This window comes from Chelonoidis abingdonii, chromosome 2 (assembly GCF_003597395.2).
Source record: "Chelonoidis abingdonii isolate Lonesome George chromosome 2, CheloAbing_2.0, whole genome shotgun sequence".
Lineage (NCBI taxonomy): Eukaryota > Metazoa > Chordata > Testudines > Testudinidae > Chelonoidis > Chelonoidis abingdonii.
Genome location: NC_133770.1, coordinates 288,079,719 through 288,095,504, shown reverse-complemented (window position 1 = coordinate 288,095,504; position 15,786 = coordinate 288,079,719).

Genomic DNA, 15,786 nt, shown 5'->3' with positions numbered 1-15,786 from the left:
GCCGGTTGCTGGGGTCTCCCAACCAGGAGCTAGGCTGGAGGCATCTGGCCTCCCCAGCAGCTGCTCCTTGAGTGAGCTCTGGGGCCATGCTTTTCTACTTCCTGTCCTGCATCTGATCCTCTGGGAGGTGGGCGCAGAGCTCTCTGGCCCCACCCACTGTTGTGTCCAGAGGGGCTTGTCCCTCTCTGGGGCAGCAAGGGACCACACCGCCTCGTTACAAACCAGCCAATACAAAGCAATAAAACAGTATGAAACTAATAATTGGTACAAAGTACCTTGTGCTCCTGCCACCCACCTACCTCCTCTGTTTGGTTTTAGCCACCTATTGTCTTTCATCTTGTATTTAGTTGGAAGCTCTTTGGGTCAGGGACTGACTTTTTTGGTTTTGTTTGTATAGCACCTAGCAGATCCCTGGCTGAGGTCTCTATGAACTACCTCAATACAGACCAAAACCCTTGACAGTTATGTGTTTTAAAAAGCACAGTGAGTTTTGCCTGTCCGCTGGACACTCTGGAAATGAGAGAGGCTGGAAGTCAAGGGGAATGCGAGATCATGGGTCCTATTTGTGTTGTGGATGTGGGGAAGGGCAAATTGTGGCTAACAACCCTCCCCGAAAACAAAACTCTTAAAGTACTGCACTGTGGGGATTTTTGTTATTCTGGGATATGTCATCTTATTGTATACTGAGGCTTTTGCCTTGGTCTTGGTTTGGCCTGTGCTCTATTATGGGTTTTAAAGCCTGTGCTGCCATAGTTTCACTGCTGTTGTTATTCAAGCGAGTTAGATCAAAGCTATCTCCAGTATATCTACATGTGCTGCAGTCACACCTCTGACTGCAGTGTAGACACTTGAGCAGCTAGCCCATGGGACTAGATACATGTCACATGATCTAGTCACACTGGATTTATTTCCTTACTAGAGAGGTACTGTCCAGTGCAGTGTGCGGTCCATAACTAAGGCTAAGATTTTGTCATAGATATTTTTAGTAAAAGTCATGGACTGGTCACGGACAATAAACAAAAATTCATGAAGCCATGACCTGTCTGCGACTTTTGCTGCTGCAGCTGCGTGGTTTCCCCCACCACTGTGGTGGCTGGTAGCTGTGGGGTTCCCCTTCCACCTGTGGCAGCTGCGGGGGGGGGGGGCAGGGAGGAGGGCTTCCACCCACGGCACCTGGGAGCTGCAAGGTCACCATATTTCCCAAAGGGTACATCCAGACTACCCGCCGGATTGGCGGGTAGCAATCAATTTATCGGGGATCACTATATCAAGTCTCATCTAGAAGCGATATATCAGTCCCCGAACATGCTCCCCGTCAACTCCAGAATTCCACCAGAGCGAGCGGCAGTAGCGGAGTCGATGGGGGAGCCGTGGCCATCGATCCCATGCCGTGAGAATGGGAGATAAGTCGAAATAAGATATGTCGACTTCAGCTACGACATTCCTGTAGCTGAAGTTGTGTATCTTACATTGACACCCCTCTCCCCCCAGTGCAGACCAGGCCAAAGAGAAAACAGGAGGCCCCCCTCAGGAAGCTGTCACATGACTCTGGAACCTTTTAGGGGGCCCCCTGTTGCTGCTGTCGCCTGTCGCTGTAACCCTGCCAGGACCCTGCTGGCTGCCAGCTCCAGACTTCCACAGCCCCAGGGGCCTAAGCAGAAAATGTCATGGAGGTCTCTGGAAGTCACGGATTCCAACTTCCATGACCTCCATGACAAACATAGGCTTATCCATAAACCAGCATTAGCTACTGTCTAAGTCACAGATTGTGCTAAGCCTTACACATGTACACAGTGGCAGAGAGGGTGCAGTGTCTCCACACTTGCAAATCCCCCATAAGGGCCAGACACAGTTTCAGCTCCTGCACCCAGGGAAGTTCTAATGATTGCTTCTTGTGGACATGCATCACTACCCCCAAAGGAGGCGGGACTGGGAAGAATGGGGAAGACACAGAGTCCTGGCTTTTTATTTGCCTGTAAAGCAGGTCCCATGAATGAACGGCATTTATGTCCGTTTTTGCTTCTTGATAAGGAAAAGCTTGTAAAAAAAAGATTATGGGAGGCTTGTTCTGTTATTTTGTCTTCTGGAGGTTTGCTGGAGAACTCCTTCTGGGGCTAGAGCGTGAGATGTTTCTGAGTTGAAAAGGTAGGGCACTGACTCTTTCACACAAGAGAATAATTTTTCCCCAAGGTGTTAACAAAACAAGACAAAGGGTTTAAAGAGTTTGACTAAAAATCCCTTCCCACTTGCTCAGATTTCAGACCTTTGATGTTTTGTGATGTCACTAGTCTCCACTAGGTCTTCTGTCATCCAAAGAATCCTGAAGCCAAAATAGGGATGTCAAGACCAGACATTTTAAATGTAAATGATCTGGACAAAGGGGTAAACAGTGAAGTGGTAAAATTTGCAGACGATACAAAATTAAGGATAGTTAAGTCTAAAGCAGACTGCCAGGAGTTACAAAGGGATCTCACAAATCTGAGTGATGAGGCAACAAAATGGCAGATGAAATTCAATGTTGATAAATGCAAAGTAGTTTATGTTAGAAAACAATCTCAACTATACATAAAAAATGATGGGGTCTAAATTAGTTCATTCAATCTCTTCAAGGTTTCCTCTGTCCTTTAAGAAATGTGTTATTTTTATTTATTTTTCAATTTCCCAATCATAAGACTAACATAATTCATTTCAATGCAACTTCAATTGGCTGGATAATACAGCAGATATATTTCATATGATGTCGTCATGCTGGATGTATTTCAATACTGGAGAGGTACCGCCTAGTATCATGTATGGTCCATCAACCAGCAGTGGTCCATGAAAACTTCCTGGGTCCCATGCAGAGATAGCCATGGGGAATGTAAGGGAGCTGAGAAAGGCCTGGTCCATGAGATTAATTCTCTGTTACAAAGTGGGCTGTGGAAAGGCAGTGTGTAAAACACAGATATAATGGTCAGAACACAGCATTGGGAGCAAGGAGCTCTTGAATTCCAATCTTCGTTCTGAATTCTCAGTCCTAGGCCCTGAGTACATCACTTCACGTCGCTATGCCTTGTTTCTCCTACTTGCAAAATGAAGATAAACTACATGGTCTGAGTTGTTGGTGTGAGCATTCATTATTTAATGCCTGAGAAATGCTTTGAAAATTATGAAATTTTAGGGTTCATTGCAGACTAGAAACAAGATTGTTGACCTGTTTGTTTTGATGGGCATGAAAGTTGGGGTTCCTGCATCATGATACTGACAAGGTTAATTGTTTCAAGAAAAAAAAAATCTTTGTGTAAAATGAACAGATGAGTTCAGTTATTTTTGCACAGTGAATTGAAAGGGTGCAAAGTATCTTGTTTAACTGCAAATTTAATCTGAAAGAAGAAAAATTGACACAAAATGCATCTCTTACCATCTGCACAGAGGCTGTTGCATCACGTTGCTTTCTAGTGAGATGTAATGCAATATTTTTGTACACAAACTAGCTGACAATCAGTAACTACCAAGTCTGATTTTTTTGACCATAAGATGTCTGTAGTTTTATCAGGTTTGATAGAAACCAAGTTCCCATAGGAATGAAAATGGGCTAAGATACATTAAAAAGTGTCAAGAGAAAAACTTAGTTTTAACTTTTTGGTTGGGTGCAGCAAAGTTAGATGCTGGCACTTTGAGTACAGAAGGTGAGGGCCTGCAAGGTTTGTATTAAACTCCCAAGGTTACAGTTTTTCTCTGAGCTTGGATGGGTAGATGCTGCCACCACCCAAATGCAAAACTCCTCCGAGAACCTAGGAAGGTGCACTTGGGAATTCCTTCCTGTGGGGTACCCTCAAGTCCTTTCACACACACACGAGCCAAGAAAGAAAACAAAAGATCAGCTGTTGCCACTAGCTAATTAAACAACATGTGCACAAACCTCTTAGGACACAAAATCCAATCCAGTTCTTAAAAAAGGTAAATGTTACTAAAAACAAAAAGAAAATACAACTGGAAATTTAGACTATTGCTAGATTTAAAAAAAAACACTTACAAGGATTAAGCATCAAGAAAAACTTTCTTGAGGTCCAGCTTAAAGGTTACAAACAAAACAAAATCATTTGGTGTTAGCACTGAGGATCTCACAAGCCATAAAGAAATAAAAAGAGATCAACCTAATCACGTCTTCTTAGACATTTCCTGACCTACTTACATAGCTAGGATTTTAAATAAGTAGTTTCTAGGTATGATACCAATGATTTTTCATACCTGGCCCCAGGCTTCTTACAGCATATTTGCTCCCGGTCTGCCTCTCCCCGAGAACAACCAGACAGACAAAGGGGAAGTTTCTTCCTCAATTTTAAGAAGTTCTACCCTTCTCATTGGCTCTTTTGGTCAGGTGACCACTCCCTTCCTTTTACCTATGCAGGGAGACTTTTTAACCCTTTATAGGTGAGGCAAGTAGAGAACAGCTACTAAGAGGGATTTTATAGCTAACTGGTTGACTAGGTGTCCATAAAAGGGAGCTCCCCCACCCCTTTCATTTATCACACTCTTAATATAGATTTCATATATACATTACATTAGAATATTGATGATAAATGTGTTTTTAGTTTTTAAATGATACCTCACAAGGCATATTTTGCACAAAAATTATTACAATAGTGTGTAGAGTGTGAATACAAATGTGTTTTTGGTCACAGATGCTAATACTAGAATATCCAAGATCTTCCTTTTTATGCATGGACAAAAATCAACATTTTTCACTCCAAACCAGATAATTATTAAAGAGACCATATGTCCTAGTTATATCAGGAAAGTTGAAACGTTTCATATTATGATCTAATGTACCTGGAAATTCTTTCAGAGCACCTGAAATGTCCCATTATTTTTTTCATTTCATCACTCAAAACATTTTTGTCTTCCTATAACTACAAAATGTTTGTTCAGGTCATACTGCTGTGCTGCACAGAATTTGCTCTGCGTTTACCAAGGATAGGCCAAGAGAAAGAGCCCTCAGTAGGATAACCTGTGTTTGGAGATAAGAGAAAAAACAAATGAGTATAGGCGCTAACTCCACTCCTCATGGACGTTAATGTAATTGTTAACTGTTTTTGATTAACTCAGTCTGAACACTAAGTTACTGGGGGGAAGAAAATCCTCCAGCTCAAAATATGCTCATCACTGAGCCAGAAGGTGGTAGCAATGCCATTAGCCCACATTGATAAAAGAAAATGTATTTCATTTTGTTACCCTAAATGTAGAGGAGAGGACTCATCCCTGCAGCGCCTCCTGCTGGTCTGTTTGGGGAATTAGCTCATTCCAGCTCTGGATGCCCTCTGCAGGCCAGTGATCCACCTGTCCTCTGGTCCCTGTGTCCCTCTCAGGACCCAGTGCCCCTTTATCTGGGGTGCTACCTCCTTGGTAGTAACTCCTTTCTCTCAGGGTCTCCCCTCCCAGGGAAGCCCCCACCCACAATCCCTACCTCACCTCAGTATAAGGCTACCACCCGTCATCATCTATCCCCCACATCCTGGGGCAGACTGCAGTATCAGCCACTCATCACTGGCAAGGTTGGGTTTGGACCTGCTGCCTTTGCATACCCCTGCCCTCTGCAACCCCCAGTACCTCTTGGCCTTATGCTAGGCCGCAGGCTGGGGCTTTCCAGGCTGGGGCTCCGCAGCCCTGCTCTACTCAGGTACCCTGTCTCTAGCTCCCTGAAGCCAGGCCCTTCTCCCTCTACAGGCAGTGAAAAACTGTTTGCTCCTAGCTTCCCTGGCCTTCTTATAAGGCCCTGTTGCTCAGTTTGGGGCATGGCACCAGTTGCAGCCACTTCCGCCAATCAGCCCAGCCTAAAAGCTGCTTTCTCCAGCCACAGCCCCCTCCCAGGGCTGTTTTTAACCCTTCAGGGCAGGAGCAGGGGTTCACCCAGCTACACTAAAATATATAATCATAAACTGTCTCAATTTCTAATGTGAAAATATGGGTCACCTAAGTACTCATGTATACAACAACCTGAGTACAGTCAAGTAGTTGCACACCTAACTAACTGGTTACTGTAGAGAAATAAAGATTTTGCACAAGCAAATAAGTAAACATGGAAATTTTGTGCACACACAAAGAGGAGGCTCCTCTAAAACTATGACCTTTATTAGGATTTACGGCAAGGAAACAAACAGAGACTCAGGATCTGACGCCACCCATCATAGAACTGGGAAATTCAGTGGGTTACTTCATCAACTGGTGTAATTTGCTGCAGCTCCATTGATTTGAATGGACCTAAGTCAATTTACACCAGCTAAGGATCTTGCCCACCATGTGTGTGGATGTAATGGCATATTCCACATTATGACAGCAAAATGGTTAGGTGTATATATACACACACACACACACAGAGGCCACAACTCTTCTGTTAAGGAAAATGTCAAACTAGGCAGTAGACAAGAGGTTTCTAAATATCAATATATATATATATTTTTATAGCTCTGGGAAAGCTAGATCACCTAAAAAAATTATATCTGTAGAATTTAAGGCTGGAAGGCACCATTAGATCATCACAGGTCATTAAATTCCACTCAGTTATCCCTTTACTGAGCCCAGCAATATGTGTATATTAACCAGTTCCCTAGAACTACTTGCGATACAAACATTCCACTGAAATCCATGGCATTCTAGAATGGAACTAGTGCACATGGTCACAAAGCCGATGTGGTGTTCCAGACAGACACTCCTGGGCAAATTGACAGATGGACCTAAATAAAAGGTGAGTGGTGCTATAGGTGCCTTTGCTAAGGTTTCATCTCTGGAGATTCGAATTCAGATCTGGCTGAAGTCTCCAATCCAGTGATCTGGGAGCCCTGGGAATATGCATCAATAGTGGTGCATTGGGATCTCGTTGTACTAGGCACTATACAAACATAGTCCCTGCACTGAAGAGTTACAAACTCAATAGATAAAACAACTAAAGTGTGGGAGGGAAACAGAGGCACAGAGGTGAACTGACTTGCCCAAAGTCCCACAGTAGGTCAGTGGCAAAGTTGGGCACAGAGTCCAGGTCTCTTGACTCCCAGCCTTGTGCTGCCTCAGTTATTTCAATTTATTAAAATGAATCATAATATTTAGTCTGCATCATATTATTTTGCATGTCTCTCTTCAAAGCTCTTTCCAAAGATCAATTAATGAAGCTTCACAACTGTCTGAGGTAAGGGAGAATTAGCATCTCCATTTCAGTGTAGTCAGTCTCACCCCACTGATAACAAGCAAGCAGCAAATTGCCTAGAGTTGCCGTGAATAATTCGTGAAGAGCCCACCAGCTGACATGTGTTCACATAAAGTGTTAGCTGACCAATTTCAACCAACAACCATCCTCATAAATATCTAAGTCTGTTTATGAATAAGTTGCAAGCGCAAGAAAAGGGAAGACATCAATTGAATAGAGAATGTGCTAGGAATAATTTGCCAGGCAATAGTCTCTTGTGAGAGAAGACGACTACTGAAACAACCAATGCGTTAGCCTGTTGAGACTGAGGTGCACTGTCAAAGCTGTGTGGGAGTGTAGCTCTTGTAGCTGCCTGCCCTCTGCCTCCATCTAGTATAGTTACTATCAAGAGCACTAAAATTCATGCACAAATTTGAGTTAGCAGAAAAGAGAGATTAGATGTAATAGGGGACATCTGATTTACATCTGCAAGTCTTTGAGTAGTTTAGTTTTGAAATTTAAGATTTAAACTAATGTATTCCTTGGTTAAAAGTTATTCTAGCTTCTCCAGGCAGTGTAATAGAAAGAAATGTGATCTTTTTGATTAAGCCAGAACATTTACTGCCTCTGAGAAGTGCTCACGTATTATGCCATGGGGATATGGTACTTTGTGCAACTTCTGCTACATCGGCAATATTCTAGGGTAAATCTTCAAAAATACAGCACATGGGAAACTGCAAATCATCCTCATTAATTACACTGATACAGGGCAGTGCCTATCTACCAGAGTATCTGAGATGCTTCCAATAAAACAAATTCAGATTAAGGTCAGTTTCTGCTCTCATTTACACCAAGTATTAATGCAAAGGAGTGCCTTGTAGATCAGCAGTGTTATTTCAGATTTAGGAGCAGTTCAACAAGTACTTAAATGTGTGCATAATTTAAGCACATGAATATTTCCACTGATGTGAATGGGACTGCCCTCATATGCTTTCTGTTTCAAACGTTCTTAAGTACCTTAAGACAAAATGAAGGACATAATTATGTGCCTGAGATCAAAGTCTGGTCCTGAATGGCTAAAGACATACAAAGTGAGCACAACAATGAAAAATCAGTATAAAACCATGTATGAAATGAATGTACTAAAGTGCTCCTAGATAAAAGATTTAAAAAATGTTTACAAAATGGCTAAATCCCTAGCTATTCTCTAGGTCAAAAAGCAGAGATGAACTCCTGCTGCAAAACTTGGATCTAGATTTCAAACACCCCCACTGTTAGCCGTGGTACGTTTCAGAGCCTATTATAATAATAATAATCAATTATGCAGTTATGATTTGTATTGTGATAGTGTTTAGGAGACCCATTCGTGGACCAGAACTCCATTGTGCTAGGTGCTGTGCAAGAACAGAGCACAAAGATTGGAAGCTCTTTATGGCAGAAACAATCATATGCTACGTCTACACATATGGCATTGGGTAGAGTACAGACAGTACACATGTAGCTACACACAGCACTTAAAGGCCTCAGCAGTGGGGAGGCAGAGGGACATTACTCTGCTAAAGATAGCTGCGCAGCCATGGGAGGCACTGCTTGTGTGTAGAGAGCTGTATAGGGTATATAGCCTGGGGCAGTGGTTCCCAAACTTTTTTGTCTGGCAGGCGCCAGACGACGAGCCACGAAGGACCGTGGCGGCAGACGAGCATTCGCCGAAATTCCACCGACAAGTGGCAACGTCAATAGGTGTTGCCACCGAAATGCCGCCAACAAGTAGCATCATCCACAGGCATCGCCGCCGAAATACCACCAAAAATTGGCGGCATTTCGGCAGTGACGCTGCTGGATGATGCAGCTTGTCGGCAGGATTTAGCGGATGCTTGTCCACTGGCCAGTACGTGGGAGCACTTAGACACCCCGGCAGATGCCATGGCGCCCGCAGGCACCACACTGGGGACCCCTGGCTGGGGGCTTAAGAGTGTAGGACACTACTCAACTTGCATAAGCCATGTCTCACTGTCGACACTGCTATTTGGCCCCATGTTTGCTGGGTGTGCAGTGTCTATATTCTACTTACCGCCATGAGAGTGAACCTCACCTAAGTAATACTTGGCTCGTATACAGCACTGTTCAGCTGTAGATCTCCAAGCATTCTACAACAGATAAAACCTTTAGCCATATTTTACAGATTGGGAAACGGAGGCACAGAGTTTTGAAGTGATTTATCAAAGTTCACACAATGAGTTAATGGCAAAGTCAGGAATAGACCCAGACCTCCTACCTCCAATTCTAATACTCTATCCACTGCACCACATGACTATTAAAACAAAACCATAGAGATAGTTGCAAAATCTGAACAGGAGCTTGTAAATGTTGGGGGGTTGGAGCCAGGATTTTGATGTACATTTAAGGCTGAAATGTACAGACTTTATGCTTCCTGCACCTGTCAACCTCAAGCTGAAGTCAGACCTTCAGAGCTAGATAAATTAGGGATATTGAAGCTCAGAAAGCTATTGAAGTCCTATTCTGTTAGAGGACTTAAAAGTTAAAACCCAGTCTAATCTTGCCAGCATTCCTAGGCAGGGACCGTACAGTGGTTCTGTGTTTGTTCAGCAACTAGCAAAATGGGGCCATCATCCATGTCTGGGACTCCTAAGTGTTAGCGTCATATAAATAATGATCTGTTCCCTCACAAGCAGCTAGTGAGGTGAACATAGCAGCTGGGCTTTAGAATTCCCCACCACACACACACACCCTCATTCATCCGTAATGGAAGCTGGGTTGCACAAGAACACTGACGCACTCTGGACTAGCGGCCGGCATTGGATCAGCCTTTTCAGCAGCATTGGTATCTGCACTCGGCTTGTTACTGTGAATGGGCTGGGTGTGTACGTTCCCCACACAACACTTTGAACAATGTACTATCTCCCCTACTGAATAATTGTTCCACTAATTAAGCTGAAGGCTTAATTCAATCAGCCTGTAAAGGTTGCATTCTTTATTCAAATATCTGCTGGTCTGAGAGAACCTAAGTGAAGCTAAAGCAGAGCTCCTGCTAGTACTTAACACCCACGCTGCTGGTCTGCATGGAGTGAACTTTAGAGGCAGAGCTTCTGTCCAGTGGGTGATATTTATCTAGAGTGACCAGACAGCAAGTTTGAAAAATCAGTACGGGGGTGGGGGGGTAATAGGAGCCTATATAAGAAAAAGACCCAAAAATTGAGACTGTCCCTATAAAATCGGGACATTTGGTCACCCTATATTTATCTCCACATTAACACAGAGGTGGATGAGAAGACATGCCAAGAACTTATCTACCCAGTATATGTGAGGCTTTCTTGTAGCTCTGCCAGCCAGAGCCAGGTGGTAGAAGAGCATGAGGAGAAGCCAGGGGTAACGCCAGAGGCAGAGGCAGGCGCAGTACTTCCTGGTGCTTAGAACTGACACTCCTTTTCAGAAGTGCAGCCATATGCTGGCCACAGTACCAGCCACCAGCTGTTATGCAGCCATGTGCTTGTAACTCTCATGTTTTGGAGTGCAAGCAAAGCATTCTGGCTCCCCCAGCATGGCTGCTCACAGGCATTGGCAGGGGCTCCATGTACCTTCTCCCTGCCTTCCTGGGCTGAAAAAAACAAATCCAGGCCTATTTTTTATTTGCAATTGCCCCCAAGACAGGAAAGTTTGAGACCTATAAATCCAGGACACACAATTCAGTGAAACCACCAATTCCTCTGCTGTGTGACTCAGACACTGAGCTCTGGTTTGGCTGATGTCCAGGATGGGTTTCTGCAGATGGCACCACCCTTACACTGTCTGTCACTCCCTCTGCGTACATCAGTTTTGTGAGTAGGCAGGGTGTTGAAACACCAAAATGTCAGCACTCTTCCTGCTCTTGGAAATGGAGCAGAGGAGCAGCGTGACACGAACATACAGTAGACTGAGCCAGAATGATTAGAGATGGAACAGACCTGTTAGGTCATCTATGCATATCTTTGCAAGATAGTTCCCTCCAGTGTGCTCTCCAATGCTGTGCACAGTTTACAGCAGTTTCAGATGACCCAAACAATGGGGTTTCCACCACTCCCTGCAAAAAATCCATGTACTCTACTCACACTGCAAGAAACCAAGCTTTAATAAACTTATTAAAGTTTATTTTTTCTGTTCAGATTGTTCAAGAATCAACCCACATTTTCTTTTAGCGCCATGAGAACGTGTTGGGGAGCTTTAGACAAATGCTTCTCAGACTTCAGGCTATTTGCAAACTGTTCCCTTTGGCAATTCCTATATTGTGGTCACATGGGGTTGTTTCCACTCCAATTGGATGGCTGGAACTTTTTTAAACAGGGGAATAATGACTAGAAAATAACGAAGTCCTGCTCCCAATATTTAGACAAGCACTTGTGTGCTAAGACAAGTGGAAATGTCAGGATTTGTGAGTATTTTCATGTATACCCAGCAACTGCCTGAATATTTGCAAATAATATATTAAGAATCCACTAAGAATAGTGAATAAAACTCAGGTTTCAGATTTTTAAATTCACCAGTTAGGTTTTCTACTATGTAACCAGCTGTAATCATCACTCTGGGTTTGCTGCTGATTGGTAGCCCAGCTGAGGAAATGGTGATATTAACAGTGTGGTCAGACATACTTGCATATACATTATTTCTGGTGTCTGCCATGCAGTATAATCTACACTGGTTTATTTGGTGCCTGTCAGACTTGACATTATCGCTTTAAAGAGTTGTTTTTTTAAACAAAAGTTTGCAATTTAGGGCTTCTTAAGAAAGAAGACAAAGCTATCAGAAACCCAAGATTCCAAAAGGCCAAGCAATACATCTAGTTTGATACTGCACAATATTATTCTGCAAGCACATGAGCCAAAGAGATGAACAACATAAATAACGGCAAGATCGGACTATATCAGTGTAAATTTATGTGGAGAGAAATAATATGACACAAAAGAGGGAACACTGCTCACAGAGTAAAGCAGGGCAATTACGAGAGAAATATCAGAACTAAGCAATGCATAGCAATGGAAGGAATCAAAGCTGAACAGAATAGAGGCTGGACTATGAAAAAAAATACTGAGTTAAAGTTTCAAAAGCACCAAACTCCTATTTTCAAAGGTGATTTAGGGCAGGATTTTTAAAGGTATTTAGGTGCCTAAAGATGAAGAAACATGCACTGGGATTTTTAAATGCACCTGGATACATAACTCCCATTGGACTCAGGCACCTGGGAACTTGAGAAAAATCCCATTAAAGGTGCCTAAATATCTTTAAAAATCTGGCCATTAGGGCCCTATGTCTCACTGAAAGTCACTGGGACTTAAGTGCTTTCGAAAATGTTACCCAGTGTATCAGATTCTGCTACTCATAACGAGTGGTATTTACTCCTGGAAGCAAATCTCATTGAACTCCATGTGCACTACTTGCCTGAGCAGCTACTTCTCAAGGTGAGTGAGGATTGCAGGATCAGGCCAACAACAAGGGCCAAATTGTGTACTGACTTTACTGGCCATGGTGGGGAAGAGAAGCACAAGAAATACACACACACACACACACACACCTGGTGCAGCTGCTCGAGAGCAACACACAATAGCTCACTTTTGGTCCCCCTTCCTCACCTTCTCCCTGGGGACCAAGGTAGCCAAGAGGGGATGGGGAATAGCACAGAGAAGGTGGGTCGATGGCCTTACTCCTCTGCATTGGCTCACAGAGTAGGGTTGACACTTTGGGAGAAGATATTCTGCTCCTCCTGGGAGGTGGGGTGGCTCCATGCTGCTCCTTTCTTGGGGCTGGATATCATGATCTAGCCCTCCATGTTCATGTCAGATATCTACTTAATACCATCTCATACAACTCTCAGCTGCGGTCAACTGTGGTTGGCAAACATGGATCTGTGATGCTATATAGCTACGCTTTATAGCTATGTTCTAATGTGTTTGTTGCTAGCATGGGTGATGCAGACTTTCCCTGTCTATCCAGGGAAGACAAGCTGAGAATGTGTATGGTAAACAACAGAACTGCTTCTCAATAGGATGTTTCAGAGCTTGCCCTGAGGTACCTATGAGTCATTAATGGTTTTCACCCACAACTGGCATTTGGTACCAGATGGTTTATCCCATGTTTGTAGGTCTTGAAAGTTGTCAGTGAGGTGTAAGCCATGGCTTTTAAGATTAATAAGTAATTCCTCCTGGTCCTCAAACATTAGAAAAGCTATGCATTTCTGTTTAGCCCAAAATCTGATCCACCTAGGAAATAAAGACAATGAGAAAATAGTTCATGTCATGTGAGACACTTTGTCTAAGGACCCACACATCAGCCAAGGTTGGGAGTTCTACTCCCCAAGAATAGAAACAAAAAATGAGATTGTTAATTGCCTAGGCAAGAATCTTTCATAATCTGGATATGGATAATGCCTCTTCCTGCCTCCTAACCAAGCTCAAAAGAACTCCAAACTATTACCATGCAGAGAAAGCAGCAAAGAGTCCTGTGGCACCTTATAGACTAACAGACGTATTGGCGCATGAGCTTTCGTGGGTGAACATCCACTTCGTTGGATACGTCCGACGAAGTGGGTATTCACCCACGAAAGCTCATGCTCCGATACGTCTGTTAGTCTATAAGGTGCCACAGGATTCTTTGCTGCTTTTACAGATCTAGACTAACATGGCTACCCCTCTGATACAAGCAGAGAAACATGTTGCTCTCAGTGGACAAAGTGACCCATTGCACACTGAGTGGATCAAGAGATGGGTGGGGAAGCTGTGACTTAACCAAACTAGAAGTAACTTGCTGTGAGATTGAAGGTCAGATACAACAAACTGCCTGTTACCCCCGAGAAATCCAAACCATATATTTTCATTCCAAAATTATAAACTATACATTTGTCTGCCTTCTAAATCAAATATTCCATGGATAATCTGTTTTGCTCCATCAGTGTGTCTTTCACCCCAAATTGGAACTACACATTTGCTTGCCTTGTGTATCAGATCTATTTCTCTCTTTCTGTGGATAGTGTCTCTTGTTCTGTTGCTGTCTGGAAACAGATCCTACAGCAGAGCCGTTTCCAGGTAACCTAATGAGCACAGCTGGAATGTAGTAAGCTACCTGATTGGCTACACCGTCTGATTGGTTGGATCTGTCAGCAGACAGGTTCTTAAGCCAAGCAGCAGCACTAGTTTGGTTTGGGGTGGAGGATTTTTTGACCTCAAATTAAGTCACTCTGGAAACCCAAAAAGAGTGTATAAGAGAGGGAGAAAAGTTACCAAGGTGGGGAGGCGGGACAAAAAAGTAGAAGCGGAAACAGATGAGGATATCAGCAAACAAGCAAAGCTGAGGAAGGAAACAAACCAAAGTGTTAAAACTGCAAGATCATTAGCCAAAGAAATAAGATTAGGTGATACTAACTGTGTGAAAGTGGCTGCCTGGCAAAAAAAAGTATAGGCAATATGGTAAAATATAGGAGACTGCTAGATGGTGATCTTTTAGTTGAATGTAAAATTAAGAGCACACTGATAAACTGCCTAAAGTAACAACTCTCCCCCCACCCAATACTCACCATGCTTTGTATGTTCATTGAGATGTGTGCTTGGCAAGGGTCAGTGAGAAAGTGATTGTTATGTTACCAGAGGTATATTTCACTGAAATCTTTCAATACTGTGCATGAACTTAACAATCATGCTTCTGTGCATCATTCCTTGTGCTTCGAGAGATGTGGCCTTGAGGAACACCCCACACGCACTGGCCAAACATCTCCACCAGATACAAAAGCATCCAAGACGGAGCAGAGAAGACATGTTCTGGAAGGTACTGCATTTCTCCAGTGCAGAGAAAAGGGAATGCAAGGAGTACAAGGAAGCCAAAAGGCCGGACAGAAAAGAAAATCAGAAGTTTGTTAAGGACGCTACTGAGTGGAAAATTAAAGTCATGGAGGACCAACGCAGATGTTGAAGTCTTTAATAATGCTGCAGACTGAGCAGATGCATGCTCACCCTCCCCTGCAGCACATTAAGAACTCTTTTCCATGCCCTCCTCCCCTCAAATTCTGCCTGCACAGTCTTTTCCGCTTTCCAGGACTTCTTGGTTTCTCCTTCACTCCACCACCTCAAACAATTTTAAAATAATAGCTAGACCTACACACAGCTCTAAAAGTCTGCCCTTCCCTAGTACCTCCTATCCCACCAAGCATCTTTGTGTGTGTGTGTGTGTTGTTTCTTAGAATCATAGAAGATTAGTGTTGGAAGAGACCTCAAGATGTCATCTAGTCCAACCCCCTGCTCAAAACAGGACCAACATCAACTAAATCATCCCAGCCAGGGCTTTGTCAAGCCAGACCTTAAAAACCTCTAAGGATGGAGATTCCATCACCTCTCTAGGTAACCAATTCCAGTGCTTCATCACCCTCCTAGTGAAATAGTTTTTTCCTAATATCCAACCTAGACCTCCCCCACTGCAACTTGAGACCACTGCTTCTTGTTCTGTCATCTGCCACCACTGAGAACAGCCTAGCTCCATCCGCTTTGGAACTCCCCTTCAGGTAGTTGAAGGCTACTATCAAATCCTCCCTCACTCTTCTCTTCTGCTAACTAAATAATCCCAGTTCCCTCAGCCTCTCCTCATAAGTCATG